Source organism: Oncorhynchus mykiss, chromosome 15 (assembly GCF_013265735.2).
Source record: "Oncorhynchus mykiss isolate Arlee chromosome 15, USDA_OmykA_1.1, whole genome shotgun sequence".
NCBI classification, from domain to species: Eukaryota; Metazoa; Chordata; class Actinopteri; order Salmoniformes; family Salmonidae; genus Oncorhynchus; species Oncorhynchus mykiss.
Genome location: NC_048579.1, coordinates 78568989 through 78592556, shown reverse-complemented (window position 1 = coordinate 78592556; position 23568 = coordinate 78568989). Strand labels below are relative to the sequence as shown.

Here is a 23568-nt window from a genome sequence, read left to right as displayed (position 1 = left end):
CTGGATGGTGTCTGGGATGAACAGTTCAAAAGAAGAATGTATGTCCTGTACATGAATAACCTCCATCCACATCGGCCCTGGTTGCATCCTTATCACATTGGCAACCATGTTGGGTGGCTCATGCCCTGGCCAAGAACACCATTCAATTTCACAATTTGTTGACATTCATATTTCTCCTACGGCAGGTTGCTGTTGAGCTGATTGCTGACCGACTGGTCCTGGGGCTGGCTGCTGACGGACTGGTCCTGGGGCTGGGTGCTGACGGGCTGGCTGCTGACGGACTGGTCCTGGGGCTGGCTGCTGAAGGGCTGGTTGCTGATGGGCTGGTCCCGAGGCTTGCTGCTGAAGGGCTGGTCCTGGGGCTGGCTGCTGAAGGGCTGGTCCTGCGGCTGGCTGCTGACGGGCTGGTCCTGGGGCTGGTTGCTGACGGGCTGGTCCTGGTCCTGGGGCTGGTTGCTGACGGGCTAGTCCTGGGGCTGGCTGCTGACGGGCTGGTCCTGGGACTGGCTGCTGACGGGCTGGTTGCTGACAGGCTGGTTGCTGATGGGCTGGTCCTGAGGCTTGCTGCTGAAGGGCTGGTCCTGGGGCTGGCTGCTGAAGGGCTGGTCCTGCGGCTGGCTGCTGACGGGCTGGTCCTGGGGCTGGTTGCTGACGGGCTGGTCCTGGTCCTGGGGCTGGTTGTTGACGGGCTGGTCCTGGGGCTGGCTGCTGAAGGGCTGGTCCTGAGGCTTTCTGCTGCCGGGCTGGTCCTGGGGCTAGCTGAAGGTCAATCTCATCCTCTTCTTACAACTCACTGTCAGAGACGCTCCTTCCACACTAGCATCTCTATCTGCAAAGATGATTTCTAAGGCCCTCTGAGCAGAGATTCTTTCTGCCATACTGATTGATTGTGGAAAGGAGCCACACATGCAAAGCTAGTGATTTGTTGTGTTCCTCCTCCATTTGCACCGGGCCGGGGTAGAGTGTTTTACAATGTATTGGAATAATGTATTGAAGTAATGTATTGTAATAACATCGAAAAGGTTCCTGCAAGACATTGTGTAGTTTTTCACACTACCACGGGTAAAGAGTATGAGAATAACGGTAGACCAGCAGACAAGGCAGGGAGACAAACAGACAAGGCATGGAGACAAACAGACAAGGCAGGGAGACAAACAGACGAGGCAGGGAGACAAACAGACAAGGCAGGGAGACAAACAGACAAGGCAGGGAGACAAACAGACAAGGCAGGGAGACAAACAGACAAGGCAGGGAGACAAACAGACAAGGCAGGGAGACAAACAGACAAGGCAGGGAGACAAACAGACAAGGCAGGGAGACAAATAGGTTATTGGTGCTCTGTTGAAACAGCATGCCCAGGGAAGAGGAAGACAGTGTCGGCACACTGCATACATTTGTTTCATTTGTACTTGTTTTCACCTACACACACACACACACACTCACTCACTCACTCACTCACTCACTCACTCACTCACTCACTCACTCACTCACTCACTCACACACACACACACACACACACACACACACACACACACACACACACACACACACACACACACACACACACACACACACACACAGACACAGACACAGACACACTTTCATTACCCTCTGGTCCAGTGGACCCAAACACCACATATGTACTATAAATGATCAGAATGTTTAATTTGAATTAAAATGTTTTATTTGTCACAGAAAATGACAAAAAAATATAAAATTGTGTAATCTTTCTTTTAATAAACATTGAAAATGGGTCAGACAGACCCGAACACCACACAAGGGTTAAGCATCCTCATCACCATCTCTACACACCCTGCTTTCATGCTAACTTTTACTGTGGTTTCAACCACATGGAATGCAGCCCAGCAGATGCTGTTAAAGGAGATCTACCTCTACATTGTTATTGTCAGAACATTAAAGTCTCTCCCTACTATTATAATTGAGATAGAAAGGCCTAGCAGGGTGCAACGCACTTCAATTCCTTTGCATAGTCTTATAATTGAGATAGAAAGGCCTAGCAGGGTGCAACGTACTCCAACTACTTTACATACTATTATAATTGAGATAGAAAGGCCTGGGGGGGTTCAACTTGTCAAGAAGATACATGCCTGTGGGCAACACCCAATCATGCGATGTCATGCAAATATAACACTGGCTTACAAACTTCTACATGTCAACTTCAACCTGAAGAGGACCAGAAATCTACCGGGTTAGTTGACAAAGTCCTGGTACTTTAAACACAGGTTCCTGTTATTCGTAATATCATGTTACAGCGATGACATTATATATTACAGAGATGTTACTAGTGGTGGGCACCAATATTGATCATTCTGTAACAGTGGGGACCAGAATTACTGGATCTCTTGATAAAGATGAACTAAAAAGACTGTTTAAAATAAATAATACCAATACTGCTCTATATTCTCTATGTTCTCTATGTTCTCTATGTTCTCTATGTTCTCTATGTTCTCTATATTCTCTATATTCTCTATGTTCTCTATGTTCCCTATGTTCTCTATGTTCTCTATGTTCTCTATGTTCTCTATGTTCTCTATATTCTCTATGTTCTCTATGTTCTCTATGTTCTCTATGTTCTCTATATTCTCTATGTTCTCTATGTTCTCTATATTCTCTATATTCTCTATGTTCTCTATGTTCTCTATGTTCTCTATGTTCTCTATATTCTCTATGTTCTCTATATTCTCTATATTCTCTATGTTCTCTATGTTCTCTATGTTCTCTATGTTCTCTATGTTCCCTATATTCTCTATGTTCTCTATGTTCTCTATATTCTCTATATTCTCTATGTTCTCTATGTTCTCTATGTTCTCTATGTTATCTATATTCTCTATGTTCTCTATGTTCTCTATATCCTCTATGTTCTCTATATTCTCTATGTTTTCTATGTTCTCTATATTCTCTATGTTCTCTATGTTCTCTATATTCTCTATATTCTCTATGTTCTCTATATTCTCTATGTTCTCTATGTTCTCTATATTCTCTATGTTCTCTATGTTCTCTATATCCTCTATATTCTCTATATTCTCTATGTTCTCTATGTTCTCTATGTTCTCTATGTTCTCTATATTCTCTATATTCTCTATGTTCTCTATGTTCTCTATGTTATCTATGTTCTCTATATTCTCTATGTTCTCTATGTTCTCTATATTCTCTATGTTCCCTATATTCTCTATATTCTCTATGTTCTCTATGTTCTCTATGTTCTCTATATTCTCTATATTCTCTATGTTCTCTATGTTCTCTATATTCTCTATGTTATCTATGTTCTCTATATTCTCTATGTTCTCTATGTTCTCTATATCCTCTATGTTCTCTATATTCTCTATATTCTCTATGTTCTCTATATTCTCTATGTTCTCTATGTTCTCTATGTTCTCTATGTTCTCTATGTTCTCCATATTCTCTATATTCTCTAAGTTCTCTATGAACTCTATATTCTCAGCTCCAAGTGTATTTTTTATACATTTGCTTTGAGAAATACATTTTGTTCAACAAGAAATAAAGACCAATCGAATAAAGGTAGGGGTCATGATGATTGTTAGTCTGAGTGAGGATAACCCCACTGAGCCTTGTTTTCAATAGTCTAGCACCCTCCCCTTGTGAGGATAACCCCACTGAGCCTTGTTTTCAATAGTCTAGCACCCTCCCCTTGTGAGGATAACCCCACTGAGCCTTGTTTTCAATAGTCTAGCACCCTCCCCTTGTGAGGATAACCCCACTGAGCCTTGTTTTCAATAGTCTAGCACCCTCCCCTTGTGAGGATAACCCCACTGAGCCTTGTTTTCAATAGTCTAGCACCCTCCCCTTGTGAGGATAACCCCACAGAGCCTTGTTTTCAATAGTCTAGCACCCTCCCCTTGTGAGGATAACCCCACTGAGCCTTGTTTTCAATAGTCTAGCACCTTCCCCTTGTGAGGATAACCCCACTGAGCCTTGTTTTCAATAGTCTAGCACCCTCCCCTTGTGAGGATAACCCCACTGAGCCTTGTTTACAATAGTCTAGCACCCTCCCCTTGTGAGGATAACCCCACTGAGCCTTGTTTTCAATAGTCTAGCACCCTCCCCTTGTGAGGATAACCCCACTGAGCTTTGTTTTCAATAGTCTAGCACCCTCCCCTTGTGAGGATAACCCCAATGAGCCTTGTTTTCAATAGTCTAGCACCCTCCCCTTGTGAGGATAACCCCACTGAGCCTTGTTTTCAATAGTCTAGCACCCTCCCCTTGTGAGGATAACCCCACTGAGCCTTGTTTACAATAGTCTAGCACCCTCCCCTTGTGAGGATAACCCCACTGAGCCTTGTTTTCAATAGTCTAGCACCCTCCCCTTGTGAGGATAACCCCACTGAGCCTTGTTTTCAATAGTCTAGCACCCTCCCCTTGTGAGGATAACCCCACTGTGCCTTGTTTTCAATAGTCTAGCACCCTCCCCTTGTGAGGATAACCCCACGGAGCCCTGTTTTCAATAGTCTAGCACCCTCCCCTTGTGAGGATAACCCCACGGAGCCCTGTTTTCAATAGTCTAGCACCCTCCCCTTGTGAGGATAACCCCACTGAGCCTTGTTTACAATAGTCTAGCACCCTCCCCTTGTGAGGATAACCCCACTGAGTCTTGTTTTCAATAGTCTAGCACCCTCCCCTTGTGAGGATAACCCCACTGAGCCTTGTTTTCAATAGTCTAGCACCCTCCCCTTGTGAGGATAACCCCACTGAGACTTGTTTTCAATAATCTAGCAACCTCCCCTTGTGAGGATAACCCCACTGAGCCTTGTTTTCAATAGTCTAGCACCCTCCCCTTGTGCGGATAACCCCACTGAGCCTTGTTTTCAATAGTTTAGCACCCTCCCCTTGTGAGGATAACCCCACTGAGCCTTGTTTTCAATAGTCTAGTACCCTCCCCTTGTGAGGATAACACCACTGAGCCTTGTTTTCAATAGTCTAGCACCCTCCCCTTGTGAGGATAACCCCACGGAGCCTTGTTATCAATAGTCTAGCACCCTCCCCTTGTGAGGATAACCCCACTGAGCCTTGTTTTCAATAGTTTAGCACCCTCCCCTTGTGAGGATAACCCCACTGAGCCTTGTTTTCAATAGTTTAGCACCCTCCCCTTGTGAGGATAACCCCACTGAGCCTTGTTTTCAATAGTCTAGCACCCTCCCCTTGTGAGGATAACGGATAACACCACTGAGCCTTGTTTTCAATAGTCTAGCACCCTCCCCTTGTGAGGATAACCCCACGGAGCCTTGTTTTCAATAGTCTAGCACCCTCCCCTTGTGAGGATAACCCCACTGAGCCTTTGACTAAAATGATTGTTACCCCTTGTTTTCAATAGTCTAGCACCCTCCCCTTGTGAGGATAACCCCACTGAGCCTTGTTTTCAATAGTCTAGCACCCTCCCCTTGTGAGGATAACCCCACTGAGCCTTGTTTTCAATAGTCTAGCACCCTCCCCTTTTGAGGATAACCCCACTGAGACTTGTTTTCAATAATCTAGCACCCTCCCCTTGTGAGGATAACCCCACTGAGCCTTGTTTTCAATAGTTTAGCACCCTCCCCTTGTGAGGATAACCCCACTGAGCCTTGTTTTCAATAGTTTAGCACCCTCCCCTTGTGAGGATAACCCCACTGAGCCTTATTTTCAATAGTCTAGCACCCTCCCCTTGTGAGGATAACGGATAACACCACTGAGCCTTGTTTTCAATAGTCTAGCACCCTCCCCTTGTGAGGATAACACCACTGAGCCTTGTTTTCAATAGTCTAGCACCCTCCCCTTGTGAGGATAACCCCACGGAGCCTTGTTATCAATAGTCTAGCACCCTCCCCTTGTGAGGATAACCCCACTGAGCCTTGTTTTCAATAGTTTAGCACCCTCCCCTTGTGAGGATAACCCCACTGAGCCTTGTTTTCAATAGTCTAGCACCCTCCCCTTGTGAGGATAACCCCACTGAGCCTTGTTTTCAATAGTTTAGCACCCTCCCCTTGTGAGGATAACCCCACTGAGCCTTGTTTTCAATAGTTTAGCACCCTCCCCTTGTGAGGATAACCCCACTGAGCCTTGTTTTCAATAGTCTAGCACCCTCCCCTTGTGAGGATAACGGATAACACCACTGAGCCTTGTTTTCAATAGTCTAGCACCCTCCCCTTGTGAGGATAACCCCACGGAGCCTTGTTTTCAATAGTCTAGCACCCTCCCCTTGTGAGGATAACCCCACTGAGCCTTTGACTAAAATGATTGTTACCCCTTGTTTTCAATAGTCTAGCACCCTCCCCTTGTGAGGATAACCCCACTGAGCCTTGTTTTCAATAGTCTAGCACCCTCCCCTTGTGAGGATAACCCCACTGAGCCTTGTTTTCAATAGTCTAGCACCCTCCCCTTTTGAGGATAACCCCACTGAGACTTGTTTTCAATAATCTAGCACCCTCCCCTTGTGAGGATAACCCCACTGAGCCTTGTTTTCAATAGTTTAGCACCCTCCCCTTGTGAGGATAACCCCACTGAGCCTTGTTTTCAATAGTTTAGCACCCTCCCCTTGTGAGGATAACCCCACTGAGCCTTATTTTCAATAGTCTAGCACCCTCCCCTTGTGAGGATAACGGATAACACCACTGAGCCTTGTTTTCAATAGTCTAGCACCCTCCCCTTGTGAGGATAACACCACTGAGCCTTGTTTTCAATAGTCTAGCACCCTCCCCTTGTGAGGATAACCCCACGGAGCCTTGTTATCAATAGTCTAGCACCCTCCCCTTGTGAGGATAACCCCACTGAGCCTTGTTTTCAATAGTTTAGCACCCTCCCCTTGTGAGGATAACCCCACTGAGCCTTGTTTTCAATAGTTTAGCACCCTCCCCTTGTGAGGATAACCCCACTGAGCCTTATTTTCAATAGTCTAGCACCCTCCCCTTGTGAGGATAACGGATAACACCACTGAGCCTTGTTTTCAATAGTCTAGCACCCTCCCCTTGTGAGGATAACCCCACTGAGCCTTGTTTTCAATAGTCTAGTACCCTCCCCTTGTGAGGATAACACCACTGAGCCTTGTTTTCAATAGTCTAGCACCCTCCCCTTGTGAGGATAACCCCACGGAGCCTTGTTATCAATAGTCTAGCACCCTCCCCTTGTGAGGATAACCCCACTGAGCCTTGTTTTCAATAGTTTAGCACCCTCCCCTTGTGAGGATAACCCCACTGAGCCTTGTTTTCAATAGTTTAGCACCCTCCCCTTGTGAGGATAACCCCACTGAGCCTTGTTTTCAATAGTCTAGCACCCTCCCCTTGTGAGGATAACCCCACTGAGCCTTGTTTTCAATAGTCTAGCACCCTCCCCGTGTTATTGTCTTGAATATTCACTTGCGGCCAAGGTTCAGCCTCCTTTCAGAGGCTGCCAGGTTTTGGTGTAAAACGTCTTGGTACTTTGGTAAAGATCATGGAGCCGCTGACCTTCACAAGGACAGTGCCGCCCGTCTGCCAGGAGCCGCCAGTGCCGCCCGTCTGCCAGGAGCCGCCAGTGCCGCCCGTCTGCCAGGAGCCGCCAGTGCCGCCCGTCAGCCAGGGGCCGCCAGTGCCGCCAGTCAGCCAGGGGCCGCCAGTGCCGCCAGTCAGCCAGGGGCCGCCAGTGCCGCCAGTCAGCCAGGGGCAGCCAGTGCCGCCAGTCAGCCAGGGGCTGCCAGTGCCGCCAGGCGATTGTTCCTGTCCCTGTGTTTGTTGTCACAGGATAGGCTGTATAGGTTTTTCACGTTCCGTTTGTTGTTTTGTAGATTTAAGTTATTTCATGTATCGTTCATTTTCCATTAAAGAAACATGAGTAACAACCACGCTGCTTTTTGGTCCGCTTCTCCTTCTACAGACGAACGTCGTTACAATGGATCCGCTGACCTTTACAAGGTCACCAGGACCAGTGGAGGCAAAACAGGCCCATTAGATCAAAGATCCACCATCATATTTTACAGTCGTTACAGGTCTATTTGCTGCGTATGAATCCGTCTTTTGAGGCCAAACCCACCACTGGTGTGTGTTGCCAAAGAGCTCTATGTTCCTCTCATCTGTCCATTGAACCTGGTTCCAATCCAATGACGTTTATCAAACTCCTGGCCTTTACATGTGTTGGTTGATCTCAATAAAGGCTTTTTTCCCCACCTGGCAACCCTTCCAAATAACCTATTGGCACGGAGGTGGCGTCTAATTGGAGATTTGTAGACGCCACGATACAGCAAACCTTCCGTCCTCTTCCAGGCTAGTTTACCTCTGTTCCAGTGGGTTTAAACTGCTCTATTGTTGCCCTGATAATAGTGGTTAGTGTTTGATTCAGTAGTTTTTCTGTTCTCAGTCAACAGCCATTTGTTTCCTTCCATGTGTTCTTTGTCTTTCACATACAAAAGCTGAAGAACACATGCACATCCAGGTGCTTTCAGCAGGTGCTGGATTTGTAGGTGAACTCATGGAAAACAGAAAGGAGAACGCAGCACACTGCTGCTCGTGCTCCCAGGTGATATTTATTTACAACGTTTCGACCCTGTAGGTCTTCATCAGGCATCCATATCCCAGGTGGGGGTGGAAGGTCCTATATATAGGAGCGGTACTCAGTGACATCACTTCCTGAAACAGGAGGTAAAAATGTATAACGTAGTTTCACGATATTAACATTCAACGTATCAAAATATATGATCGTACACGGAGAATGTGATCAATATTTATAGTAATATACAAACTCAATATTTATAGTAATATACAAACTCAATATTTATAGTAATATACAAACTCAATATTTATAGTAATATACAAACTCAATATTTGATCAGGATACAAAAACAGTATTTAGAGTTATTGAAACTATAAGAACGGTTTCTTTGTCTTTCCCCATGGTGATGGATCAGTGACGGATTTTACATGTGTGTTACCTCATTTTTATACCCCAGTGAAACAGGAAGCCATGAAAGGCCACAATACAGTTCCTTCAACTGAGATTAAGAGTTGAATGTTAATCCAGATAAATTGTGTCAGTTGTGGGAACGTTTGTTTTTGGTTTTACATTGGTTGTGGGAACGAAGCCATACGTTTCCTGCCTGGAAAAACAGAACGTTTTTAAACTATGGTTCCAGGGAGGTTCTGAGAACGTCTAACTATGGTTCCAGGGAGGTTCTGAGAACGTCTAACTATGGTTCCAGGGAGGTTCTTAGAACGTCTTACTATGGTTCCAGGGAGGTTCTGAGAACGTCTTACTATGGTTCCAGGGAGGTTCTGAGAACGTCTAGCTATGGATGCAGGGAGGTTCTGAGAACGTCTAACTATGGTTCCAGGGAGGTTCTGAGAACGTCTTACTATGGTTCCAGGGAGGTTCTGAGAACGTCTTACTATGGTTCCAGGGAGGTTCTGAGAACGTCTTACTATGGTTCCAGGGAGGTTCTGAGGTTCTGAGAACGTCTTACTATGGTTCCAGGGACGTTCTGAGAACTTCTTACTATGGTTCCAGGGACGTTCTGAGAACGTCTAACTATGGTTCCAGGGAGGTTCTGAGAACGTCTTACTATGTTTCCAGGGAGGTTCTGAGAACGTCTAACTATGGTTCCAGGGAGGTTCTGAGAACGTCTTACTATGGTTCCAGGGAGGTTCTGAGAACGTCTTACTATGGTTCCAGGGAGGTTCTGAGAACGTCTAACTATGGTTCCAGGGAGGTTCTGAGAACGTCTAACTATGGTTCCAAGGAGGTTCTGAGGTTCTGAGAACGTCTAACTATGGTTCCAGGGAGGTTCTGAGAACGTCTTACTATGGTTCCAGGGAGGTTCTGAGAACGTCTTACTATGGTTCCAGGGAGGTTCTGAGAACGTCTAACTATGGTTCCAGGGAGGTTCTGAGAACGTCTAATTATGGTTCCAGGGAGGTTCTGAGAACGTCTTACTATGGTTCCAGGGAGGTTCTGAGAACGTCTTACTATGGTTCCAGGGAGGTTCTGAGAACGTCTAGCTATGGATGCAGGGAGGTTCTTAGAACGTCTAACTATGGTTCCAGGGAGGTTCTGAGAACGTCTTACTATGGTTCCAGGGAGGTTCTGAGAACGTCTTACTATGGTTCCAGGGAGGTTCTGAGAACGTCTTACTATGGTTCCAGGGAGGTTCTGAGGTTCTGAGAACGTCTTACTATGGTTCCAGGGACGTTCTGAGAACTTCTTACTATGGTTCCAGGGACGTTCTGAGAACGTCTAACTATGGTTCCAGGGAGGTTCTGAGAACGTCTTACTATGTTTCCAGGGAGGTTCTGAGAACGTCTAACTATGGTTCCAGGGAGGTTCTGAGAACGTCTTACTCTGGTTCCAGGAAGGTTCTGAGAACGTCTTACTATGGTTCCAGGGAGGTTCTGAGAACGTCTAACTATGGTTCCAGGGAGGTTCTGAGAACGTCTAACTATGGTTCCAGGGAGGTTCTGAGAACGTATTACTATGGTTCCAGGGAGGTTCTGAGAACGTCTTACTATGGTTCGAGGGAGGTTCTGAGAACGTCTTACTATGGTTCCAGGGAGGTTCTGAGAACGTCTAGCTATGGATGCAGGGAGGTTCTGAGAACGTCTAACTATGGTTCCAGGGAGGTTCTGAGAACGTCTTACTATGGTTCCAGGGAGGTTTTGAGAACGTCTTACTATGGTTCCAGGGAGGTTCTGAGAACATCTTACTATGGTTCCAGGGAGGTTCTGAGAACGTCTTACTATGGTTCCAGGGAGGTTCTGAGAACGTCTAGCTATGGATGCAGGGAGGTTCTGAGAACGTCTAACTATGGTTCCAGGGAGGTTCTGAGAACGTCTTACTATGGTTCCAGGGAGGTTCTGAGAACGTCTTACTATGGTTCCAGGGAGGTTCTGAGAACGTCTTACTATGGTTCCAGGGAGGTTCTGAGGTTCTGAGAACGTCTTACTATGGTTCCAGGGACGTTCTGAGAACTTCTTACTATGGTTCCAGGGACGTTCTGAGAACGTCTAACTATGGTTCCAGGGAGGTTCTGAGAACGTCTTACTATGTTTCCAGGGAGGTTCTGAGAACGTCTAACTATGGTTCCAGGGAGGTTCTGAGAACGTCTTACTATGGTTCCAGGAAGGTTCTGAGAACGTCTTACTATGGTTCCAGGGAGGTTCTGAGAACGTCTAACTATGGTTCCAGGGAGGTTCTGAGAACGTCTAACTATGGTTCCAAGGAGGTTCTGAGGTTCTGAGAACGTCTAACTATGGTTCCAGGGAGGTTCTGAGAACGTCTTACTATGGTTCCAGGGAGGTTCTGAGAACGTCTTACTATGGTTCGAGGGAGGTTCTGAGAACGTCTTACTATGGTTCCAGGGAGGTTCTGAGAACGTCTAGCTATGGATGCAGGGAGGTTCTGAGAACGTCTAACTATGGTTCCAGGGAGGTTCTGAGAACGTCTTACTATGGTTCCAGGGAGGTTTTGAGAACGTCTTACTATGGTTCCAGGGAGGTTCTGAGAACATCTTACTATGGTTCCAGGGAGGTTCTGAGAACGTCTTACTATGGTTCCAGGGAGGTTCTGAGGTTCTGAGAACGTCTTACTATGGTTCCAGGGAGGTTCTGAGGTTCTGAGAACGTCTAACTATGGTTCCAGGGAGGTTCTGAGAACGTCTTACTATGGTTCCAAGGAGGTTCTGAGAACGTCTAACTATGGTTCCAGGGAGGTTCTGAGGTTCTGAGAACGTCTAACTATGGTTCCATGGAGGTTCTGAGAACGTCTTACTATGGTTCCAGAGAGGTTCTGAGAACGTCTTACTATGGTTCCAGGGAGGTTCTGAGAACGTCTTACTATGGTTCCAGGGAGGTTCTGAGAACGTCTTACTATGGTTCCAGGGAGGTTCTGAGGTTCTGAGACGTCTTACTATGGTCCCAGGGACGTGCTGAGAACTTCTTACTATGGTTCCAGGGAGGTTCTGAGTTTATCGTGTATCACATTAACCAGGTGATGTCTGTATTAATGTTAAACGTCTCTGTGATGTTCATCTCTGTATTAATGTCTCTGTGATGTTCATCTCTGTATTAATGTTTAATGTCTCTGTGATTTTCATCTCTGTGTTCATGTTTAATATCTCTGTGATGTTCATCTCTGTGTTACTAGTTGACAGAGTAATATAACTGAGGTCATATATAATGTCGTCTCTGTGATGTTCATCTCTGTATTAATGTCTCTGTGATGTTCATCTCTGTATTAATGTCTCTGTGATGTTCTTCTCTGTATTAATGTTTAATGTCTCTGTGATGTTCATCTCTGTGTTCATGTTTAATATCTCTGTGATGTTCATCTCTGTATTACTAGTTGACAGAGTAATATTGTCAGGACCCGGTTACGAACCCGGGTCTCCGGAGTGAGAAACAGTCACTTAACCTACTGAGCCACGAATAGTCGGCAGAACCCAGAAGATGAGGCAGACACAGCAGTACTTGAGACGGTGTATTTAATGAAGTAAAAAGAGAAGTCCTTCAGGAAAACATGTAACTCCACAACCTCAAAAGGAATTCCACAAGAACAAAGGTAATCCTCCAAGACAAAAAGGTAAATCCACAAGGTGGTAGGAATAGCATAAAAAGCCTCAAAAGATACTCAAAAATAAATAAACAAGAACAAAAACAGAATTCCACAAGAGAGTCCACCGGGATCAACAAGAGTTCACAGAATACTAGGGCTGGGTGCTAACATTCAAACACAGAGCAAAGAACTGAGGAAAACTAAGGGTTTAAATACAATCAGGGGAAACGAGGCACAGGTGCAAATAATAATGGGGATCAAGGGAAAACAAAAGGTCAAAAAGCACAATGGGGGCATCTAGTGACCAAAAACCGGAACAACCCTGGCCAAATCCTGACAGAATCCCCCCCCTAGGAACGGCTCCTGACGTTCCTACCAGCTCTCTCGGGGTGGAGGGCCCTGAACCGACGAATGAGGTCAGGGTCCAGTATGTCTTTGGCAGGAACCCAGGAGCGCTCCTCGGGACCGTAGCCTTCCCAGTCCACCAGATACTGCCAGGACCGCTGCACCCGGCGGGAATCCAGTATCCGATGGACGGTATAAGCCGGCTGGCCTCCAATGACACGAGGCGGAGGTCTGTCTGCCGGGACAAGGGGAGAAAAAAACAACAGGTTTTAATAAGGAAATGTGAAACGTGGGATTAATCTTAAGGGATCTGGGTAAGTGTAGGCGATAAGAAACTGGGTTAACTCTCCTGGCAACCTTAAAGGGACCGATGTATTTTTGGGACAGCTTGCGAGACTCCACCCATAGTGGTAAGTCTCTTGTGGAGAGCCAGACTCTCTGGCCGGGGCGCAGGGTAGGCCCGGGACGGCGACGTCTGTTGGCTTGTTGTTGGTACCTCTGTGAGGAACGCATAAGATTAAGACGGGTCTTCCTCCACATAAGCCGACAGCGTCTGACGAACTTCAAGGCTGAAGGCACTCTGACTTCTGCCTCCTGGTCCGGGAACAATGGAGGGGCATAGCCAAACTGACACTCGTGCGGGGACATACCAGTGGAGGAGGAGCGCAAGGTGTTGTGCGCGTATTCGGCCCAAACAATGAAGGACGACCATGTGGACGGGTTGTTACGAGTCATACATCGGAGGGTGGTTTCCAGCTCTTGATTCATCCTCTCTGTTTGACCGTTGGACTCCGGATGGTACCCTGAAGATAGACTGGCAGAAGCCCCCATGAGTTGGCAGAAGGCCTTCCAAAACCTTGAGGCGAACTGGGGACCTTTGTCAGAAACCATATCTTGAGGAATGCCGAAGACTCGGAACACATGATTAATTACCAACTCAGCAGTTTCCTTGGCAGAAGGTAACTTAGTCAGAGGGACGAACCTGGCCGCCTTAGAAAACCTGTCGATTATGACTAGGATAGTAGTATTGCCATGGGTTGGAGGAAGGCTAGTAATAAAGTCCAACGAGATATGGGACCAGGGTCTGTGGGGAACAGGTAAAGGGTGAAGGAGTCCTTGAGGGCGGAGGTGAGAAGATTTGCCCTGGCAGCACACAGGGCAGGCATTGACGAAAGTGGCAACGTCTTCTCTTATGGTAGGCCACCAGAACTTACGCTGGATGAACTCCAAGGTGCGACCTACGCCCGGATGACAGGTGAGGCGAGAGGAGTGCCCCCACAGAAGGACCTGAGTCCTCACTGCCTTGGGGACAAACAACCGATTGGCAGGGCCTCCTTTCGGGTCCGGTTCGATAGCTTGAGCTCGTCTCACGGTATCCTCAACTTGCCACGAGATCGGAGCCACGATCTTAGCAACAGGAAGGACAGGCATGTCCGTGTCATCTCGAATGGCAGGAGCGTAGACTCGGGACAGGGCATCCGGTTTGAGATTCTTCGACCCGGGCCAATAGGTGAGGATAAACTGGAATCGATTGAAGAAAAGAGACCATCTAGCTTGTCTAGAGTTCAACCGCTTCGCCTGCTGGATATACTCCAGATTTTTGTGGTCCGTGAGCACTTGAAACGGGTGAGAAGCCCCCTCGAGCCAGTGTCTCCATTCCTTCAATGCCATCTTAACCGCTAGGAGTTCACGATCCCCCACATCGTAGTTCCTCTCAGCCGGGGTAAGCCGGTGTGAGAAGAAAGCGCACGGATGAAGCTTCTTGTCTTCACCCCTCTGAGACAGGACAGCTCCAACACCAACCTCTGAGGCGTCTACCTCCACCACAAACGGTTCATCCGTAGTCGGTAGTATCAGGATGGGAGCAGAGAGGACGCGCTGCTTGAGTCCTTGGAAGGCCATCTCAGCTTCTCTTCCCCACAAAAACCTTGCATTGCCACCCTTGGTTAAAGCTGAGAGAGGGGCTGCCACCAAGCTGAAGTTCTTGATGAACTTGCGGTAAAAGTTTGTGAAGCCCAGGAAACGCTGAACTTCCTTAACAGATTTGGGGGTGGGCCAATCCGCTACCGCCCCTACCTTCCTGGGGTCCATTTGGACTCGACCGGGTTCCACTACAAATCCCAGGAATTGTACTCGGGATGAATGGAATTCACATTTTTCCGGCTTAACGTACAGATGGCTGTCTAGGAGGCGTTTGAGTACTTGTCTGACATGCTTTGTGTGTTCTTGAAGAGAGCTCGAAAAGATGAGGATGTCATCCAAGTAAACGAACACAAATATGTTAAGCATATCCCTAAGCACATCGTTTATGAGCGCTTGGAACACCGCTGGGGCGTTGGTCAGGCCGAAGGGCATCACCAAGTATTCATAGTGACCAGTAGGCGTGTTGAAAGCGGTCTTCCACTCATCACCAGGTCTGATCCGCACAAGATGGTATGCGCTCCGCAGGTCAAGCTTAGTGAAAACAACTGCTTCCTGGAGCAGTTCGAAGGCTGTGGCCATAAGGGGTAGCGGGTAACGGTTACGGACGGTTATGGCATTGAGTCCCCGGTAGTCGATGCAAGGACGTTAGCCACCGTCTTTCTTGGCCACAAAGAAAAACCCTGCTCCCGCCGGGGAGGTGGATGGACGCATGAGGCCTGCTTCCAGAGCGTCCTTGATGTAGGTATCCGTAGCAGCTCGTTCGGGTGGAGATAGGGAAAAGATCCGACCCCTGGGGGGGCAAGTGCCCGGAAACAGTTCGATGGGGCAATCATAAGGTCTATGGGGTGGTAGCATGGTGGCCCTCTGTTTGCTAAATACCAGTTTGAGGTCATGGTAACACTCGGGAACTCGGGTCAGGTCGATGGATTCTAAAGACTCGGGAGTAGTACTCGGGGAATTCGAGAAAATACAAGTAGCTTGGCACGTTGGACCCCACTGCTTGATAGTGCCCACAGACCAGTCGATGTGAGGGTTATGGCTGTGAAGCCAGGGGTATCCAAGGACGAGAGGGAACTCGGAACAGGAGATCAAATGAAAGTTCATCAATTCCTGGTGTTGTGAAACTGAAAGTCGCAAGGAGGTAGTGACATGAGTAACAAGTCCAGATCCCAAAGGGCTTCCATCCAATGTAGTAACCCTCATGGGGTCACTTAGAGGTTCAGAGGGAACGCCATTCTCCTTCGCCCAGACACCATCCATGAAGTTACCTGCGGCTCCAGAGTCTACCAAGGCTTGAAGGTGAAGCTTGTGGTTGTCCCAGGAAAGGGTGACTAGAATGAGCAGACGGGAGTTGGACGAATGGGAGGAGGTTACGTTTCCCGTTACAGTTCCCCCCGGTCTGTACGGGACAGAGCGTTTCCCTGGAGCCCGGGACACGTGGAACAGAAATGGCCCGGTTTGCCACAATATAGACAGCGTCGCTCCCTCATCCGGCGGTCTCTCTCAGCCTGGGAGATACGTCCTATCTGCATGGGTTCCGGTGGAGCCAGCGAGGATAAAGGTGGGGACTCGGAGCTGGGACTGATAGGGGCTAGAGGTCTACGGTTGAGTTCTCTCTCTCTCAGACGCTGGTCAATGCGTGAGGCCAACTTGATCATGGACTCGAGATTGTCCGGTGGTTCCCGAGTGGCCAGTTCATCTTGGATAGTGTCGGAAAGGCCTTTCAGAAAGCACACCGTGAGCGCCTCGTTGTTCCAGCCACTCGCTGCTGCTACCGTGCGGAACTGGATGGCATAGTCCGTCACGCTGCGCCGACCTTGGTGGAGAGTCAGGAGCTGTTTGGCTGAGTCAGGACCACTGCTTGGGCCTTGAAACACTCGTTTGAATTCCTCAGCAAAGGCAGAGTAGCTGGCACAGCAGGAATTATGGGCATCCCACACAGCAGTAGCCCAGGCCAGGGCCTTTTCCGACAGCAACTGGCTGCCTCTGGGTTCATTTTTGGCTCTGTGTTTCTGTCAGGACCCGGTTACGAACCCGGGTCTCCGGAGTGAGAAACAGTCACTTAACCTACTGAGCCACGAATAGTCGGCAGAACCCAGAAGATGAGGCAGACACAGCAGTACTTGAGATGGTGTATTTAATGAAGTAAAAAGAGAAGTCCTTCAGGAAAACATGTAACTCCACAACCTCAAAAGGAATTCCACAAGAACAAAGGTAATCCTCCAAGACAAAAAGGTAAATCCACAAGGTGGTAGGAATAGCATAAAAAGCCTCAAAAGATACTCAAAAAATAAATAAACAAGAACAAAAACAGAATTCCACAAGAGAGTCCACCGGGATCAACAAGAGTTCACAGAATACTAGGGCTGGGTGCAAACATACAAACACAGAGCAAAGAACTGAGGAAAACTAAGGGTTTAAATACAATCAGGGGAAACGAGGCACAGGTGCAAATAATAATGGGGATCAAGGGAAAACAAAAGGTCAAAAAGCACAATGGGGGCATCTAGTGACCAAAAACCGGAACAACCCTGGCCAAATCCTGACAAATATAACTGAGGTCATATATAATGTTGTCTCTGTGATGTTCATCTCTGTGTTACTGTTTAATGTCTCTGTGATGTTCATCTCTGTATTAATGTTTAATGTCTCTGTGATGTTCATCTCTGTATTACTAGTTGACAGAGTAATATAACAGAGGTCATATATAATGTTGTCTCTATGATGTTCATCTCTGTATTAATGTTTAATATCTCTGTGATGTTCATCTCTGTATTAATGTCTCTGTGATGTTCATCTCTATGTTAATGTCTCTGTGATGTTCATCTCTGTGTTAATGTCTCTGTGATGTTCATCTCTGTGTTAATGTCTCTGTGATGTTCATCTCTGTATTAATGTCTCTGTGATGTTCATCTCTGTGTTAATGTTTAATATCTCTGTGATGTTCATCTCTGTATTACTAGTTGACAGAGTAATATAACTGAGGTCATATATAATGTTGTCTCTGTGATGTTCATCTCTGTGTTAATGTCTCTGTGATGTTCATCTCTGTATTAATGTCTCTGTGATGTTCATCTCTGTATTACTAGTTGACAGAGTAATATAACTGAGGTCATATATAATGTTGTCTCTGTGATGTTCATCTCTGTGTTAATGTCTCTGTGATGTTCATCTCTGTATTAATGTCTCTGTGATGTTCATCTCTGTGTTACTAGTTGACAGAGTAATATAACTGAGGTCATATATAATGTTGTCTCTGTGATGTTCATCTCTGTATTAATGTCTCTGTGATGTTAATCTCTGTGTTAATGTTTAATATCTCTGTGATGTCCATCTCTGTGTTACTAGTTGACAGAGTAATATAACTGAGGTCATATATAATGTTGTCTCTGGCTGGAGTGTCCTTATACTTTAATTATCAAATCAATAAATCAACTAAAATCTGATGTAATCTAATCCGTCTGTGTAATATTATCCTAGCTGGTTTCCCACTGGTGAAGAGGAGGAAGAGGAGGACCAACCCAACCTGTTGTCTGTGGAGTCTGGTCCTGACGTTAGGGTGAGTGATGTATTTATTTATGACATGTTTATCTTGTTTTGAAATCAGTCGAGGATTGTGAACATTTTTTATATTTAATTTCGCCTTTATTTAACCAGGTAGGCTAGTTGAGAACACCTTTATTTAACCAGGTAGGCTAGTTGAGAACACCTTTATTTAACCAGGTAGGCTAGTTGAGAACACCTTTATTTAACCAGGTAGGCTAGTTGAGAACACCTTTATTTAACCAGGTAGGCTAGTTGAGAACACCTTTATTTAACCAGGTAGGCTAGTTGAGAACACGTTCTCATTTACAACTGCGACCTGGCCAAGATAAAGCAAAGCAGTTTGACACAAACAACAACACAGAGTTACATTATCTTGTTTGTCCTGTCCCTTTAATCTGGTTGTTTCTGTCGCCCCTCCAGGTGAAGCTGTAGCAGTGCAGCTGTAGAATACAGGGAGCTGAGTGTGTAAGGCTGTGTGTGTTGGCTTTCACACTGGGCAGGACTTCCACTTGTCAGACATATTCCAATATTACACTTTTATGTTGGTAACTTCCCCCAAATAACTACTGTTCAGACTGTATTAATGCAATAACACAATGAATGTACACATTTAATTATTGTCAACAAAGCTACAATAAAATAAAAAACATTTAGGTAATAAAATCATAGAATGAAACTGTTCAACTGTATTTTCTCATGGGTATTGCAATGTCAATAATACACAGCCAATCACATTGCTGTGCTCGATCTCAATCAGAAGAATTGCTCTGGCTAGCCAATAAACAGATGGTATTGCTTCCAAGAATTGACCAATCAGAAAATGCTAAGGTTGCCCCACTAGCAGTGGGTAAATATTTGAAAGCTCCATTGTATAAACAATTGTATTTATCCTGTGTGCATGTTTTACATCCATGTTGGATCCACTGATTTCAAACAATTAGAGAATAGTTGTCCTTATCACATCTTCCTCAAATTCTGTCTTTAATTCTGTCCTGGATTTACAATCAAAACAACTTGGCTAACATTATGGTTGAGATGGAAACCTGTTCTTAAATGAATAGATGAAAGCCTTTCTATTTGGGAAATACCAAATATAACTCCTGTTACTTTAACACTTTCACCTTTCTGGGTGTAACGTTGTGAAGTTCCAATCCTGACGAGTGGATTGACAAAAATAGAGGGTTTTAGGGTCTGGATGACGATGACAGATTTACATGTTGAGGTGCGAGGAGAGTTAGAAACCAGATGTTCTCTACTCTCAGATTTACATGTTGAGGATAGTTAGAAACCAGATGTTTTCTACTCTCAGATTTACATGTTGAGGATAGTTAGAAACCAGATGTTCTCTACTCTCAGATTTACATGTTGAGGATAGTTAGAAACCAGATGTTCTCTACTCTCAGATTTACATGTTGAGGATAGTTAGAAACCAGATGTTCTCTACTCTCAGATTTACATGTTGAGGATGGTTAGAAACCAGATGTTCTCTCATGTCAGATTTACATGTTAAGGATAGTTAGAAACCAGATGTTTTCTCCTGTCAGATTTACAAGTTGAGGATAGTTAGAAACCAGATGTTTTCTCCTGTCAGATTTACATGTTGAGGATAGTTAGAAACCAGATGTTCTCTACTCTCAGATTTACATGTTGAGGATAGTTAGAAACCAGATGTTTTCTACTCTCAGATTTACATGTTGAGGATAGTTAGAAACCAGATGTTCTCTACTCTCAGATTTACATGTTGAGGATAGTTAGAAACCAGATGTTCTCTACTCTCAGATTTACATGTTGAGGATAGTTAGAAACCAGATGTTCTCTCCTGTCAGATTTACATGTTAAGGATAGTTAGAAACCAGATGTTTTCTCCTGTCAGATTTACAAGTTGAGGATAGTTAGAAACCAGATGTTCTCTACTCTCAGATTTACATGTTGAGGATAGTTAGAAACCAGATGTTCTCTACTCTCAGATTTACATGTTGAGGATAGTTAGAAACCAGATGTTCTCTCCTGTCAGATTTACATGTTAAGGATAGTTAGAAACCAGATGTTTTCTCCTGTCAGATTTACAAGTTGAGGATAGTTAGAAACCAGATGTTTTCTCCTGTCAGATTTACATGTTGAGGATAGTTAGAAACCAGATGTTTTCTCCTCTCAGATTTACATGGCGAGGATAGTTAGAAACCTGATGTTTTCTCCTGTCAGATTTACATGTTGAGGAGCGAGGATAGTTAGAAACCAGATGTTCTTTCCTGTCAGATTTACATGTTGAGGAGCGAGGATAGTTAGAAACCTGATGTTTTCTCATGTCAGATTTACATGGCGAGGAGCGAGGATAGTTAGAAGCCTTCCACAAGCTTCCCACAATAAGTTGGGTAAATTTTGGTCCATTCCTCCTGACAGAGCTGTTGTAACTGAGGCAGATTTGTAGGCCTCCTTGCTCGCACACACTTTTTCAGTTCTGCCCACAAATGTTGTATGTGATTGAGGTCAGGGCTTTGTGATGGCCAGTCCAATACCTTGACTTTGTTGTCCTTAAGCCATTTTGCTACAATTTTGGAAGTATGCTTGGGGTCGTTGTCCATTTGAAAGACCCATTTACGACCAAGCTTTAACTTCCTGACTGAAATTTTGAGATTTTGTTTCAATATATCCACATAATTTTCCTGCTTCATGATGCCATCTATTTTGTGAAGGGAACCAGTCCCTCCCTCCCTTTGTGAATTTATGTAACCTGTGCTGGTGGAAAAATATTTCTATGTGGGGCGCCGTCCTCAAACAATCGCATGGCATGCTTTCGCTGTAAAGCCTATTGTAAATCGGACAGTGCAGTTAGATTAACAGGAATTTAAGCTTTTATTCGATATAAGACACTTGTATGTTCCTAAGTGTTTAATATTCGTTATTTTTATGATTATTTATTTGAATTGCGTGCCCTCCAGTTTCACCAGAAGATGTCCTGCTAGCGGGACACCTAGCCTGAAGTTTTAATGAGTAACTTAATTTATTTCACCCTTCCACCAGATAACACACAGACTGTACAAAACATTAGGAACACCTTACTAATGTTGAGTTGCACCCCCTTTTGCCATCAGAACAGCCTACATTCGTCGGGGCATGGACTCTACAAGGTGTTGAAAGCGCTCCACAGGGATGCTGGTCCATGTTGACTCCAATGCTTCCCACAGTTGTGTCAAGTTGGCTGGATGTTCTTTGGGTGGTGGACCATCCTTGATACACACAGGAAAACTGAGCATGAAAAATTACTTAACTTTTTATGGCTGCAGGGGCAGTATTGTGTAGCTTGGATGAAAAGGTGCCCATTGTAAACGGCCAGCTCCTCAGTCTCAGTTGCTAATATATGCATGTTATTATCATTATTAATGCTTTGTGTGCTGGGCGCTGTCCTCAGATAATCACATGGTGTGTTTTCGCGGTAAAGCCTTTTTGAAATTGAACAATGCGGCTGAATTAACAAGAAGTTAAGCTTTTAAATTATGTATGACACTTGTATTTTCATGAATGTTTAATATTACAATTTCTGTCATTTGAATTTCGCCCTCTGCAATTTCACCGGATGTTGTCAACATGAGACGCTCGCGTCCCAGTGATCCGTAAGAAGTTAATGGACCCCAGGAGGAGTAGCTCCTGCATGTTCAGTAGGTAATGGACCCCAGGAAGAGTAGCTGTTGCATATTCAGTAGGTAATGGACCCCAGGAAGAGGGGCTGCTGCATGTTCAGTAGGTAATGGACCCCAGGAAGAGTGGCTACTGCATGTTCAGTAGGTAATGGACCCCAGGAAGAGTGGCTACTGCATATTCAGTAGGTAATGGACCCCAGGAAGAGTAGCTGCTGCATATTCAGTAGGTAATGGACCCCAGGAAGAGTAGCTTCTGCCTATTCAGTAGGTAATGGACCCCAGGAAGAGTAGCTTCTGCCTGTTCAGTAGGTAATGGACCCCAGGAAGAGTAGCTTCTGCCTATTCAGTAGGTAATGGACCCCAGGAAGAGTAGCTTCTGCCTATTCAGTAGGTAATGGACCCCAGGAAGAGTAGCTTCTGCCTGTTCAGTAGGTAATGGACCCCAGGAAGAGTAGCTTCTGCCTATTCAGTAGGTAATGGACCCCAGGAAGAGTAGCTTCTGCCTGTTCAGTAGGTAATGGACCCCAGGAAGAGTGGCTGCTGCATGTTCAGTAGGTAATGGACCCCAGGAAGAGTAGCTGCTGCATATTCAGTAGTTAATGGACCCTTGGAAGAGTTGCTGCTGCATTTTCAGTCGTTAATATTTCAGTGCACGGTCTAGTTTCCTGAATTTCCGCCTGTCTGACGTGCCCAAAGTAAACTGCCTGTTACTCAGGCCCAGAAGCTAGGATATGCATATACAGTGCCTTGCGAAAGTATTCGGCCCCCTTGAACTTTGCGACCTTTTGCCACATTTCAGGCTTCAAACATAAAGATATAAAACTGTATTTTTTTGTGAAGAATCAACAACAAGTGGGACACAATCATGAAATGGAACAACATTTATTGGATATTTCAAACTTTTTTAACAAATCAAAAACTGAAAAATTGGGCGTGCAAAATTATTCAGCCCCTTTACTTTCAGTGCAGCAAACTCTCTCCAGAAGTTCAGTGAGGATCTCTGAATGATCCAATGTTGACCTAAATGACTAATGATGATAAATACAATCCACCTGTGTGTAATCAAGTCTCCGTATAAATGCACCTGCACTGTGATAGTCTCAGAGGTCCTTTAAAAGCGCAGAGAGCATCATGAAGAACAAGGAACACACCAGGCAGGTCCGAGATACTGTTGTGAAGAAGTTTAAAGCCGGATTTGGATACAAAAAGATTTTCCAAGCTTTAAACATCCCAAGGAGCACTGTGCAAGCGATAATATTGAAATGGAAGGAGTATCAGACCACTGCAAATCTACCAAGACCTGGCCGTCCCTCTAAAATTTCAGCTCATACAAGGAGAAGACTGATCAGAGATGCAGCCTGCTGATGGTCTGGTCCTGGTGCTGGCTGCTGACGGGCTGGCTTCTGATGGGTTGGTCCTGGGGCTGGCTGCTGATGGGCTGGTCCTGAGGCTGGCTGCTGACGGGCTGGTCCTGGGGCTGGCTGCTGACGGGCTGGTCCTGGGGCTGGCTGCTGACGGGCTGATCCTGGTCCTGGGGCTGGTTGCTGACGGGCTGGTCCTGGGGCTGGCTGCTGACGAGCTGGCTGCTGAAGGG

General features: G+C 45.7%; 1 long non-coding RNA gene across 1 annotated transcript; it reads left to right on the top strand.

Moving 5' to 3' along the window:
* Nucleotides 1–18234: 18234 nt before the first annotated feature.
* On the top strand, nt 18235–19017 carry LOC118938869. The gene is made up of 2 exons (XR_005036251.1): nt 18235–18349; nt 18757–19017. It is a non-coding gene; the product is annotated as an uncharacterized LOC118938869 (long non-coding RNA).
* The last annotated feature ends 4551 nt before the right edge of the window (nt 19018–23568 follow it).